Source organism: Lagenorhynchus albirostris, chromosome 19, assembly GCF_949774975.1.
Source record: "Lagenorhynchus albirostris chromosome 19, mLagAlb1.1, whole genome shotgun sequence".
Taxonomy (NCBI): domain Eukaryota; kingdom Metazoa; phylum Chordata; class Mammalia; order Artiodactyla; family Delphinidae; genus Lagenorhynchus; species Lagenorhynchus albirostris.
The window spans coordinates 6,620,392-6,634,771 of record NC_083113.1 but is presented as its reverse complement, the minus strand read 5'-3'; positions in this window follow the sequence as shown (position 1 = coordinate 6,634,771).

Below are 14,380 nucleotides of genomic sequence, written 5' to 3'. Positions count from 1 at the left end.
TGCGCCACCAAGGAAGCCCTACTGTGGCATTTTATGTAAGGGGCTTGAGCATACATGGATTTTGGTATCCATGGCGGGTTCTGGGGTTAACCCACATATACCAAGGGATGACTATTTTTTTCAGGTGCTGTTTAGAAGAGGCCTTTCCTAATATTTGCTATCGATTTCTATCTTCTTTGCAGTATAGTTAGAGAATATGTTTGATATTTTTAAAATCCTTTGATAATAGCTGAGACTTAACTTACGGGGCCCAGTGTATGGTCAAGTGTTGTAACTCTCTTTGTGTCATTGAGTAGAGTCAGCAGATGTGAGCAACATTCTACAAGGTCCAAAAGACCAAGTTTATTTGTGGTAGGCAGATCTGCTATTCATTTCTAAATTTAGCTTTTAACAAATTAATACTAAGAAAATTGCTAAACTCCCATTTTAATTGTAGAATTGCCTGCTCTGTTTTGTAAATTTCTGCTTTATGTATTTTGAAGCCATGTTTATAGAGGCATTTTAAAATGAAGACTATATTTTGGTGAATTCAGTCTTTTATCATTATGAGATTACTTCTTTACATCGAGCAGGACCTTTTCATGTCAAGTCTTAATTCTTTGATACTAATATAGATCCATCAGCTTTCTTTTGATTAGTATTTGCACGGTATGCTTTTCCCATCCTTTTGTTTTCAAACTTTCTGCAGCCTTAGGTTATATATATAGTGATCGTAAATGGCATATTTTTAGAAAATCCAGTCTGATGATCTTTGTTAACTGATATTTAATTCCAATTATATTTAATGTACTTAACTAATATATTTGCACCTAAGTCTGCCACTTCCCTTTATGCTTTCTATTTCTTCTACTCTTCTGTTTTTCTTTTTCTCATTGCCTCTCTGTGGATTGACTTAGGATTTGTTTTACCAATTCTTTTCTCCTCTCTTCCTGGTTTGGAATCCACAGACTCTGTTTTTATTGTTTTAGTGGTTCCTCTAGAACAGTGTTTCCCCACCTGAGTACTGTTGATATTGTCAGCCTGATAATTTCTTGTAGGGGCTGTGCTGTAGTAAACTTATCGGCATCCCCAGTTTCCACTAGTTAGCAGTAACACCTCCCACCTCCTCCATAGCCAGAAATGTCTCCAAGGTGGCATTTATGCACTAGGAGGCAAAATCCCTCCCACCTGAGACCACTGCCCTAGAAATTAGCACACACATAACCAACATATCAAAGTCTAACAATCAAAACCTTTATCCTCCTCGTGTTAATACAAGAACCTTAGAATCTTTTTTAAAAAATAAATTTATTTTTATTTTACTTTTGGCTGAGTTGGGTCTTCGTTGCTGCACGTGGGCTTTCTCTAGTTGTGGCGAGTGGGGGCTACTCTGTTGTGGAGCACAGGCTCTAGGTGTGTGGGCTTCAGTAGTTGTGGCATGTGGGCTCAGTAGTTGTGACTCACAGGCTCTAGAACACAGGCTCAGTAGTTGTGGCGCACGGGCTTAGTTGCTCCGCGGCATGTGGGATCTTCCCGGACCAGGGCTCAACCTGTGTCCCCTGCACTGGCAGGTGGATTCTTAGCCACTGTGCCACCAGAGAAGCCCAGAACCTTAGAATCTTGATACTCAGAATGCGGAATGGACCAACAGCCTTGGCATCCCCTGGGAACTTGTTAGAAATGCAGAATGTCGGATCACAACCCAGATCTGTTTTATTTTATATTTATGGTACTTCTTTTGTCTTTTATGCTGAAAATCTTAGTTTTTAATTACATTGACATAATCATTTGTTTTATTCACATTGCAGGATATGTATGTAATTATATAATACTTATAATTAATTACATTTTAGGATATTTGGAAACATTAAATATAATATATAAAATATATAAGTATCATAGAGTATGTTATATAATTACACATTCCATATATCAGAAAGGCACATAAAATATTTGTAATAGTTCCACAATAACTAACAGATTTACTAATAGTCTGATGAGTATAGCTTAACTTTTCTTTTTTCAATTTTATTTATTTATTTTAGCTTAATGTTTCTTTATGCCTCTTTTTTTCTTTTTGTTTTTTTTTTTGAAGAAATTTCCCACTCAATGTGACCTGAGGTCAGTCACACGGCCCTTCTAATCCACCCACTCTCACTTGTTGAGAAGCGCCTCAGCCATGGAGTACATGGAAAAGGTCACTGGCCCTGGGGGCCCATTCTCTGAATTCTCCAGTCCTATCTTTTCCACCTAGAGGGTGACTTGGCTTTTATGAACTTCAAGTTGGGAGAATGAAATAAAATGATGAATGATGATACTGTGTCTCCTCGGAGGAGAAATACCATGGCTGCCCAAGCAGATAAGGGCCACAAGGGGGTGCTTTGTTCCTTATGTGCAAACTGTTCACAAGAAGGACAAGATTCTAAATATTGTCATCAAGTATGGATGGAAGGAAGGCACCGGGATCATCTTCCCAAATGGGTGATGACAGGCCTGAAAACATCTCTCAGACGTCTTTGTGCTTAAAGACAAGTTCCATGCACATTTCTTCAGGGATGCATCAGTGTGGCCTAGAGTTCATCCTTGAGCCACAGGGACATGGGACCTGGATCTGTTTGTGTGTATGCGTGGGTAGTGAAGATGAAGATGATGGGGGTGTTTTCATTCATTCCCACCAGCCTGGCTATTCTTTTCCCCCTTCATTCATTTCCTACTCATTCTATCTCAGCTGCTTTCTTACTCTCTGCCTCATTTTCACTACGGCACCATGTGGTTACCTCATGAACACTCCCACCATTACTGGAGGATTTCTTTACACTGCAAGGAAGTCATCAAGACAGACATGTAATCTCCATAGGGAAGGTCTCCTATTTCCCATAGTGCCACTGGGGGCGAGGTGTCAGTGTCAAGTTCATTTTGTTTCCAGACGGAGTAACATCGTAAGACAGACCCTGACATGTTTCTGGGCCTTACCTGCTCTTCCCAGGATCCATATATTAAAAAAAAAAATCTTCAAATAGATACCTCCACTCAGTACCCTTCCAGAATTACTTCTGTTGGACACTGATTATATTTTCTAAACTGCAACAACAACAATGCCACTGATTCTAGGAAAATGTTCCTGTCCCTGAACATCTTTGGAGTGGTGCTGCCTTGTAAAGGGAGGGAATGGGGAGAACTTGCCCAAGTCAGGGGTCAATTTCTGTGTCCCTAGCTTGGAAGCCATTTCCATCCAGTGGCTGGAGAGAGACTTGAGTGCTGCTTGAAAATATGAAAAGATTTCTTGCCCAAACCTGCAAATAGCATGTCTTCTTTCCTTTACAGTTTTTTAAGGCCTGTCCTCTGCTCATTCTTCTTCTGGCCAGTGTTCAACAGTAAAATAGCTGGGGCTACTACAGACGTATTCATGCATCATTACCCTTCTCACAGAACTGTTTGCCCAGACTCTAGGTTGAGATATTAAGGGAAGGGCAGTAACCTCTCAACACTTTTCATTTGGGGCAGGGGACTGAACAAGGCCCACACCAGGGTTCCTAATAGCTCCCCTGCTTCCCCACACTTGGAGCTGGAAGGTCTATTTTTCCTAATACTCTAGAGTATATCCACACGGTAGAGGAACAGCAGAATGGGAAACTCTCTTCATTTTCATTAAGGCTAAACTACAGGGTGGGGGGTAGATTCCAGCTCCTCAGCCTCCATTGAGAAAGTAAGGAGCTCTTGGGGGCAGGGGGCAGCCACTCACCATGAAGAGTATCAGGGTCACATGTTTCTCTCCATCCATCTAAAATCAGAGTCTAGCCAACTCAAACTTCTAGTTTCTGATTTTGTGACATGTGGAGCTACTTTTCTTTTACCTTCCTGGAGGCTGAGTGGGGAAAATCCAGCTCTACCAGGCCTGTAACCCCACTCACCCACAGGTATGTGATGTTTAAAACATTGAGGGAGAAGGGCTGCTTGAGCCAGGTCCTGGGGTTGGGTCTTTATTAGATTTTCTCATTTGAACAAGTCCCTGGATTTTTTTTCCAGTTTTTAAAACTGTAGCAAAAATACTCATAAAATTTACCATCTTAACCATTAAAATGTATACAGATCAGTGGTATTAAATACATCCATAATGTTGTGCAGCCATCACCACCATTCAGCTCTGTAACTCATTTCATCTTGTAAAATTGAAACTCTATACCGATTAAACAGTAACTCCTCATTTCCCCCTTCCCCCGGTCCCTGGAAACCACCACTCATACTTTCTGCCTCCCATGATTTTGTATCTCACATTGTGGAATCTATAAGTATAAGTATCTCACATAGTGGAATCATACAGTATTTGTCTTTTTGTGACTGGTTTATTTCACTTAGCATAATGCCCTTGTTAACCTAAAACAGCCAGTTATTTTACCAGCAAAATGGGTTTATGCAGGAGCTGCAAAGAATTACAATTTGGGACGTGCACCTGAGAGGAAACATGTAAGTCCAGTAAAGCAAAGAAGAGGAAAATTTTATAGAGGAGAAAGGGCAGTTGGGAGGGGCTGTTATAAACAAAAAATCCGTTGGCGGAAACTGGGAGTTCAAAGTACAGTGGCTTTTCATTGAGTTGTGACAGTCTCTCATTGGCTGAACTGTTGCTAGGCAATGAGAAAATCTTGCTTCCTCTTGCTGGTGGTAGTAAAGTAGCGTCACTTCCTGCCAGAGATGCAAGGTAACATCTCTTCCTGGAATCTGTATTGAGATCCAGTGGTACGCGTGTGAGAGCTCCCCCTGCTGGTCTCCCGACACCGTCTTGGTGAGGGTTCCCTTTATTAATGTTAACTTCCTCAAGGTTCATGTTGTATTATATCGCAGAATTCCTTTCTTTTAAGACTGAGTAATATTGCATTTTATGTATATACCGCACTTGTCTGTTCATTTGTTGATGGACAGTTGGGTTGCTTCCATGTTTTAGCTATCAAATATCTCTTTGAGACCCTGCTTTCAATTCTTTTGTATAGGTACCCAAAAGTGGAATTGCTGGATCATATTGTAATTTTATTTTTAATTTTCTGAGGAGCTACCATCCTGTTTTCCAGCAGCTGTGCCATCTTACATTCCTACGAACAGTGCACAGGGTTCCAGTTTCTCCACATTCTTGCCATCACGTATTGTTTTCTATTATTTTGATAGTAGCCATCCTAATGGCTGTAAGATAGTATTTCATTGTAGTTTTGATTTTTTGATTTGCATTCACCTAATGAATAGTGATGTTGAGCATCTTTTCATGTGCTTATTTGTCATTTGTATATCTTCTATGGAAAAATGTCTATTCACGTCCTTTGCCAATTTTTAAATTGGGTTATTTCTGGTTTTTTTGTGTTGTTGTTTTGAGTTTTAAGAGTTCTCTCTGTATTTTGGATATTAATCTCTTATCAGGTATATGACTTGCAAATATTTTCTCCTATTTGGTGGATTGTCTTTTTACTCTGATGATTCTGTCTTTTGATGCACGAAAGCTTTTTAAATTTTGTGAAGTTCAGTTTGTGTTACCTGTGCCTTTGGTGTCAAATCCAAAGAAATCAGTGCCAAGTCTTATGTCACGAACCTTTTGCCCTTTGTTTTCTTCTAAGAGTTTTATTGTTTTAGGTCTTACATTTAGGTCTTTGATCCATTTTGAGTTAATTTTTGTATGAGGTGTTAAGGGTCCAACCTCCTTCTTCTGCATGTGGATATCCAATTTTCCCAGCATGATTTGTTGAAAAGGACTGTCCTTTTCTCACGTTGCCCAGAACTTGGGTGAGAAAATTTCCACTTGTTCTAGGAAGCATTCTCCTATCCTTTAACTGGGATTCTGAAGGATCTTTGTAAGTTTCTCTCTGAGAAAAATCTTTTCTCTCTCGGCATCACATCCTCCTCATCATGACTCTTAAGGAATGTGAGGAAATGTCTTAGATTTTACCCTACTGGCAGGATAACAAATTATCCTGTCAATTTCATGGATGCTGTCAGAAGGCATGAGACTCTGGGGTCTGAGAAAGAAGATTTTATTATTCATGACATAGTAAACAGCAGAAGCTTCATGTTTGCATTTATTCTTCTTGTCCACCTCAAGTTCCTCAGAGGTGATACAAAGAGGCCCAGGATGCATCACAAGTGAGGATGTTGTCAAGGTTAAGAAATCCAAATATTTAAAAGTTGGTCCTCAACAAACCTGCCGAAATTTTGCCTCAGAGGAAGGCACTATTTTTATTATGTTGGTCCAGTAATTAATCTGTCCTTTTCCCTGGAGGAGGTACTGCAGACATTATCTGAAACTGATTGTTATACAAAAAATCCTTGAAAAGATAATTGAGGACAGAAGCTGATACAAGCTGTGAAAAAACATAAGAGACCAAAAATTGTCTCTCAACATGGTGCAGTTTTCCCTTCAAAACATGAGAATAATCAATGCTCTAAACAAAAATTTCCACTGAAGATTTCTGGTACTAAGACTAACCTTGATTGTGTGGCACACTGGGGTTGTAAAGATTGAAAGAGACAAGAAAAGCCTGAATCACCAGGAGACTTGACAGAAAATCAGCTCCAAGGGTGAGGTGATGTTAAACTGGATGAGGCCATGATAGATGACAGCAAATAAAAAGAAAGGCAAACACAACATTTTCAGAATAAATGGGAGTGTGTTATCTTGATGGATAAAAAGACTTAAGTCACTACTAACACATATAACAAATTACTCTGAATAGATTGCTGATGTAAAATTTAAAGGTATAAAATGATTTTTCTAGAAGAAAACAAAGAACATTTTTGAGATCTTATAATAGAAAAAGACTCCTTAAACAGAACAAAAATATTGACTATAAAGGAGAACATGACAAATGATGTTGTACTGAAGTTAAGAGCTTCTACTCATCAAAAGACAACAAGATAGAAAAAGCGATAAAGAGAGAGAGCCAAGAAAGGCCTCCTATTTAGTGTATATAGAGAACTTTTTAAAATTCAGTAAGAAAAGGACAGAAAACACACAAAAAATGACAAAGCAACAGACTCTTCAAGAAGAAAGTACTCAATCCTCTTGATCAAGATGGCGGAGTAAGAGGACGCAGAGCTCACCTCCCCCACAAACACATCAAAAATACATCTACTTGTGGAACAATTCTCACTGGAAAGTAACTGGAAGCTGGGAGAAGGACTCCTGTACAGCCAAGGCTGTAAGAAAGATACACATGTAATGAGGTAGGAAGGGAAGAAAAGCAATTGGGTCAGGACCTGTGTCCCACAGTGCACTTTAAACACACTGCACTCTTCAACCCCTGTGTACATTTTAACCCTCTACAGTCTCTCTCTTCCTGAACTTTATCCCCCAACCTCCATGCTCCATGAATCTCCACAATCTTGCTCTTATATCCCCCTTTCCCTGTGCCGTCTTCCTTCCCACCTCACTTTATCACGCCTATTCTCAGTCATACCCCACTAACTCCAACTTTCTCATCAAACTCTCCCCCGCCCTCACCTCTTGTGGCAGTGCTCAAAGACTTTTTTTTTCTATTTTTTATTATGATAAATAAAATATAAAATACAATTCTACAGTCTTAACTCTTTAACTGTTTAGTGGTTAAATATATTCATATTTTTGTCCAACCTAATTACCACTATCCGTCTCCAGAACTCTTTTCATCTTGCAAAACTGAAACAGTAACTCCCCATCTCTCCTTCTGCAATACCCTGACAACCACCTTTCTACCTTTATTGCTGTGATTTTTATTGCTGTGATTTTTACTTCTGTAAATATATCGTAAAAGTGGAATGGTACAGTATTTGTCTTTTTTGCAAAAAGTTCATCCATGTTGTGGCACATGTCTTTATTTCCTCCCCTTTAAGCCTAAGTAATATTCCATTGTAGGGACTTCCTTCATGGTCCAGTGGTTGAGAATCTGCCTACCAATGCAGGGGACACAGGTTCAAGCCCTGGTCTGGGAAGATCCCACATGCTGTGGAGTAGCTAAGCCCATGTGCCACAACTACTGAGCCCACGTGCCATAACTACTGAAGCCCGTGCGCCTATAGCCTGTGCTCTGCAACAAGAGAAGTCACCACAATGAGAAGCCCATGCACCACAGCAAAGAGTGGCCCCTGCTCGCCGCAACTAGAGACAACCCACACGCAGCAATGAAGACCCAACGCAGCCAAAAATAAAAATATATATAATAATTTTTAAATTAATTAATTATCAAATAAATAAATAATATTCCATTGTATGTATATACCAGTTTATTTTTTTATATGGTGTGAGAAATTATTCCAGTTTGATTGATTTGCGTGTAGCTGTCCAGTTCCCCAACACCATTTATTTGTGGAAGAGGCTGTCTTTGTCCTATTGTATCTGCTTGCCTCCTTTGTCATAGATTAATTGACCATGTAGGCATGGGTTTATTTCTGTTCTATCTATTCTGTTTCATTGATCTATGTGTCCATTGATCTTTTGCCAGTACCACACTGTTTTGATGCCTGAAGCTTTGTAGTATAGTTTGAAATCAGGGAGCATGACACCTCCAGCTTTGTTCTGCCTTCTCAAGATTATTTTGGCTATTCAGGGTCTTCAGTGTTTCCATACAAACTTTATAATTACTTGCTCTAGTCTGTGAAAAATGCCATTGGTATTTTGACAGGGATTCCATTGAACCTGTACCTTGTCTTGGGGACTATGATCATTTAATAACACTAATGCCTCCAATCCATGAATATGGTATTTCTTTCCATTTATTTGTGTTGTCTTCAATTTGTTTCATCAGGCTTATAGGTTTTGTTTTGTTTTTTTTGTGGTACGTGGGCCTCTCCCTGCCATGGCCTCTCCCGTTGCGGAGCACAGGCTCCGGATGTGCAGGCTCAGCGGCCATGGCTCACGGGCCCAGCCGCTCTGAGGCATGTGGGATCCTCCCGGACCGGGGCACAAACCCGTGTCCCCTGCATCGGCAGGCAGACTCTCAACCACTGCGCCACCATGGAAGCCCAGGCTTATAGTTTTTAAAGTATAGGTCTTTTACCTCCTTGGTTAGATGATTTCTTGGGTATCGTATTGTTTTCAGTGCAGTTTTAGGTGGTATTACTTTCTTAATTTTACTTTTTGATAGTTTATTGCTAATGTAACTCATGAATAATTTTATTGCTTAACTATTTTATCATTAAAGTTCCTATGTTTTTTACTTTTATATTACCACAAACATTTACCAAAAACTTAAGCATCCTATTTATTTTATTTTTTATTGAAGTATAGTTGATTTACAATGTTGTGTTAGTTTCTGGTGTACAGCAAAGTGAGTTAGTTTTATATATATACACATATATATATATTCTTTTTCATTATAAGTTATTACAAGATATTGATTATAGTTTCCTGTGCTATATAGTAGGACCTTGTTTTTTTATCTATTTTATATATAGTAGTTTGTATCTGATAACCCCAAACTCCTAATTTATTCTTCCCCCCACCTTCACCTTTGGTAACCATAGATTTGTTTTCTATGTCTGAGTCTGTTTCTATTTTGTAAATAAGTTCATTTGTATCATATTTTAGATTCCACATACAAGCGATATCATATGATACTTGTCTTTCTCTGTCTGACTTACTTCACTTAGTATGATAATCTCTAGGTCCAACCATGTTGCTGCAAATGGCATTATTTTGTTCTTTTTTATGGCTGAGTGGTATTCCATTGTGTATATATACCACATCTTTATCCATTCATCAGCTGATGGACATTTAGGTTGCTTCCATGTCTTGGCTATTGTAAATAGTGCTGCTGTAAATACTGGGGTGCATATATCTTTTCAAATTAGGGTTTTCTCCAGATATATCCCATGGAGTAGGATTGCTAGATCCTATGGGAACTCTATTTTTAGTTTTTTAAGGAACCTATATACTGTCTTCTGCAGTGGCTGCACCAATTTACATTCCCACCAACAGTGTAGGAGGGTTCCCTTTTCTCCACACCCTCTCCAGCATTTATTTTTTGTGGATTTTAAAATAATGGCCATTCTATACAGTGTCAGGTGATAGCTCATTGTAGTTTGGATTTGCATGTCTCTGATAATTAGAGATTGTGTGCATCTTTTCATGTGCCTGTTGCCCATCTGTATGTCTTCTTTGGAGGAATGGATCTTCTGCCCATTTTCTGATTGGTTTTTTTTTAATATTGAGATGTTTATACCTTTTGGAAATTAAGCCCTTGTCAGTCGCATCATTTGCAAATATTTTCACCCAGTCTGTAGATTGTCTTTTCAATTTCTTATGGCTTCCTTTGCTGTGCAAAAGCTTATAAGTTTGATTAGGTTCCATTTGTTTATTTTTGCTTCTATTTCTTTTGCCTTGGGAGACTGATCTAAGAAAACATTGCTACAATTTACGTCAGAGAATGTTTTGCCTATGTTCTCGTCTAGGAGTTTTATGGTATCCTATCTTATATTTAAGTCTTTAAGCCATTTTGAGTTTATTTTTGTATATGGTGTGAGGGAGTTTTCTAACTTCATTGATTTACATGAGGCTAATAAACAGCCTCTTTTGCATGACCTATGGAAGTCACATCCTTTACGTGGTTTCCCAAATGCAGAGTGAAATGCTATTGTGTTATTTACCCCAAAAGTTAGCTTCCATCCTACATTGTATGTTCTATTTAAGTGGTTTTGGGGCCATTTTATATAAGCAAGATTTTTGCTCCCCTGAGCTGAAATTAGAAACTATCCATGACTGTTGTGATTTGACCATAAATTGGAGAATTAATGTATGGGAAATCAAATAGTGGCCTCCAATCTGCCCATTGCCACTTCCGTCTTTCCCAGTTCCATTCCTCCCCTCTTCGTTTGTGTATTTCCCCTCCCTCAGATACATCTTCTGTGCCTCCACCCCTGTGAGCTGTAGCCATGCACCAAACTCCATTCACTCCTCAACTTCACTCAACTTTTTCAGACTCCTATATTGCATCCTCGACCTCCCTCCTGTCACTTTTTGGACATCCATTCCTATGTGGTTCTAGCCTGGCCCTCCTCACCTTCCATCCCCCCCTGCAAACCACATCATTTGAGCCTTTATTTTCTTATCCTGCATCTACTTCCAAGCCAGATATCTCAGCCCATTCCCCGTGTACTCTACAACCACACCATCAAGGACCCCAGCCCCAACTCTCAGGCATCCTCAACTAATTCATAAACCAAATCCACAACCCACAGCCCTCTTATCCCTGACCCTTTCTCCTGGGCTCCTTGGCTCCTCATGCCCAACGTTCTCCCACCTTCCTCATTGTCATGTGCCCATTTTTTTTTCTCTTCTCTTGGTCATTATCTTCACCAGGCTTCATGTCCTCTTTCAATTTCTACCTTGGGCCACACTATATTTCCAGCATCTGCCTACCCCACACGTATTCCCCTTCCTCCTCTCACTGTCTTCTTGTTTCTTTTTTTTTTGGCTGTGTTGGGTCTTTGTTGCTGCGCTCGGGCTTTCTCTAATTGCAGCGAGCGGGGGCTGCTCTTCCTTGTGGTGAGCGGTCTTCTCACTGCGGTGGCTTCTCTTGTTGCGGAGCATGGGCTCTAGGCATGTGGGTTTCAGTAGTTGTGGCACGTGGGCTCAGTAGCTGTGGCTCGCGGGCTCCAGAGCACAGGCCCAGCAGCTGTGGCATGCGGGCCCAGCTGCTCTGCGGCATGTGGGATCCTGGACCAGGGATCAAGCCCGCGTTCCTGCATCGGCAGATGGACTCTCAACCACTGCGCCATCAGGGAAGCCCTCACTATCGTTTTAATCCCTCAAAGACAATAAGTCTCTTGGGAGTTTTATCAACCACTGACCTTTACCATTTTTGCCCCCAAACTCCTCATATCCTTATTTCCTTCATGCCCATGGAATCCCGCACCTATTTCCCTAGAACATGGTACGCCTCATACTCTTCACTTTGCCGCACACTTTAACTCATTGTACCCTCAAAACCGGCAATGCCCTTTCACCACCTTGGGATTTTTCGTATTTCTTTTTCTTTATCCTTCTGCCTTTTCTCTTTCCCTGTACTCTCTCCCACACTCCAGGCTTCCTTCATCGTGGTCTTATCTGCGTGCCCCTTTTTCTATGCCCTCTCTCTCATACTGATCTATCACATACCCATTCACTGCCATGCCTCTGAGCACTCTACCTTTCTTACCCTCTGACCCACCCAAGGAGGTAATACGCATAGCAATTTTAAGGCTGCCTATAGCAACTATTGTCTGTTGGTTGTTGCAGCGTTGAAAGGATTACAAACAATGGAAAGGACCCCTTTTTCCTGCATCCAGAAGTCTGGAGATACAACTATTCTTCTGTATGTGAACGTGTCGTCCACAGATACACAGGGACTGTGTAAGTTAATTTTATGAAAGTGAATGCTTTCATATGAATGCGTCATGTGTGTTTATGAATATGATGCGAGTTTATATGTGCTGAGCATGTGCGTGAATGTTTGTGAGTTTGCACCTGTAGTTGTGTGAGTATGTGACTCACGTATATGTATGTGAGTATATATGAGTACGTGAGTGTGAATGCACATGTGTGTTTGCTTCTGCCTGTAAGTGTTTCAATGAGTTCGTGTTTGTGTGCAGACATGGTTGACCACCACTATGGCTCCAACTCCTGACTTGAAAATTGACAATGATCGCATCATGACTGTGCATCAAATGTGGATTTATTTGTAGGGAAAACTGAAAGATTACTTTCAACTCCTAATTTATATTTCTTAGTTATCAAAGCATCGAGTGCTCATTACTGGAAAATAGCACAATTAATTAATTAATGCAGAGCACTCGTAACAATTTGATCCCCTTGAATTAAGTAATTGAGCATCGGTTCACCTGATATTTACAAGAATAGTAAAATCTCTGTTGAGCCATCAGAACTAGATGCTAATTTGTGAGACACTCTTTTTGAACCTTCTCCTTTTTTTCTATGCATATTGTTCTGTGTATAAGTCTAATCACTAATGGAGGTCAGTAATTGTAAAGTGTATTTTCCTACAACATCTCCATATTGATTGGCATTGATTTATGCAAATGAGTCCAATTAATTGGCTTTGATTTGTGCAGACATTTTCTATAATGAGTGATTTATCATATTCTTCCTTTTACTTGTGTCTCTTTGAATATACTTCTCAGGTATTTTGTCTCATTCCATTTCTCTACCAATACTTTAACTGGTGGTTCAGTTCAGTGGTCTGAAGATTAGGAAAGTACTAGTTTCAGGGAGAGAAACGTCTCAGGAAAGTGAAGAATCTAGAGGAACACACATCTTTTATGCCAGTCTTTATTTGAGTGACTTAAGAATTTCCAACTCTCCTCCATGTGAGACCCTGTCCGCCTTCAGGGATCATGGAAAAGAAAATGCCTCTTGAAAACACTCCAGTTGTTTCCTAAGGGGGCTAACTAGAAACTTGTAATTGTTTTTAGTAATTAACAACTGAGAGAAAAGTTTTCAGAAATGTTCCCAGATCCCAAGCCTACACTCCCATTGCTGCTTCAGGTGAAATGATTTTGCAGTTCTGTTGGGAGGGGTGGGGAGGACCCAGAATCTCAAACCCATACATCAGGCTCCGGCTAGCTCCCTCCCACACAGGTACTGGCTATAAAAACCATCACTCTGAGCCCATTGTCCTGGCATCAGGAAGGAGTCAGGTAAGGATGTTCTATTTCATTCTGAGCAGCAGAGTCTGTAAGAGAAAGGCAGATCAAGAGTCTGGGTAAGGGCTTCCCTGGTGGCGCAGTGGTTGAGAGTCCACCTGCTGATGCAGGGGACATGGGTTCGTGCCCCGGTCCGGGAGGATCTCACATGCCGCAGAGCGGCTGGACCCATGAGCCATGGCCGCTGAGCCTGCGCGTCCGGAGCCTGTGCTCCACAATGGGAGAGGCCACAACAGTGAGAGGCCCGCGTACGGCAAAAAAAAAAAAAAAAAAAAGAGTCTGGGTAAGAGATCATATCAGAAAAAGGCAGTCTTCTGTGTAGTAACCTGATTCGGTGCCAACATCGTGCAGGAAGGTGGAATAAGTCTGAGGCATGAGCTAGTAAAGAGAGAGGGGGTCCTAGAATCTACACCAATCTCTAAAGACTCCTCATGCAATTTAATGTAAACCTCTGACAGGGATTGTTGTGACTCATTCCAAGATATAACAAAACCTGCTTTCTAAGGTGCTTAAAAATATTTGTATTTTAAGTTGTAAAATCAATCTGCTGTTGAGTCTACCTTATAGGAATCAGGATGACTTAGAGGTGCACCAATAATCCCTCCAGGTTTGCAATAAAGAGTATGATGAATCTGCAATAATCATCCAGTTCTCTGCAGAAAGTGTATGCAAATGGAAATGGCTTGAATAGAAAGGTTTTTTCCTAACTCTGGATGTCTGATGCAATTAATGGAGACAGTAACTCTGTCTC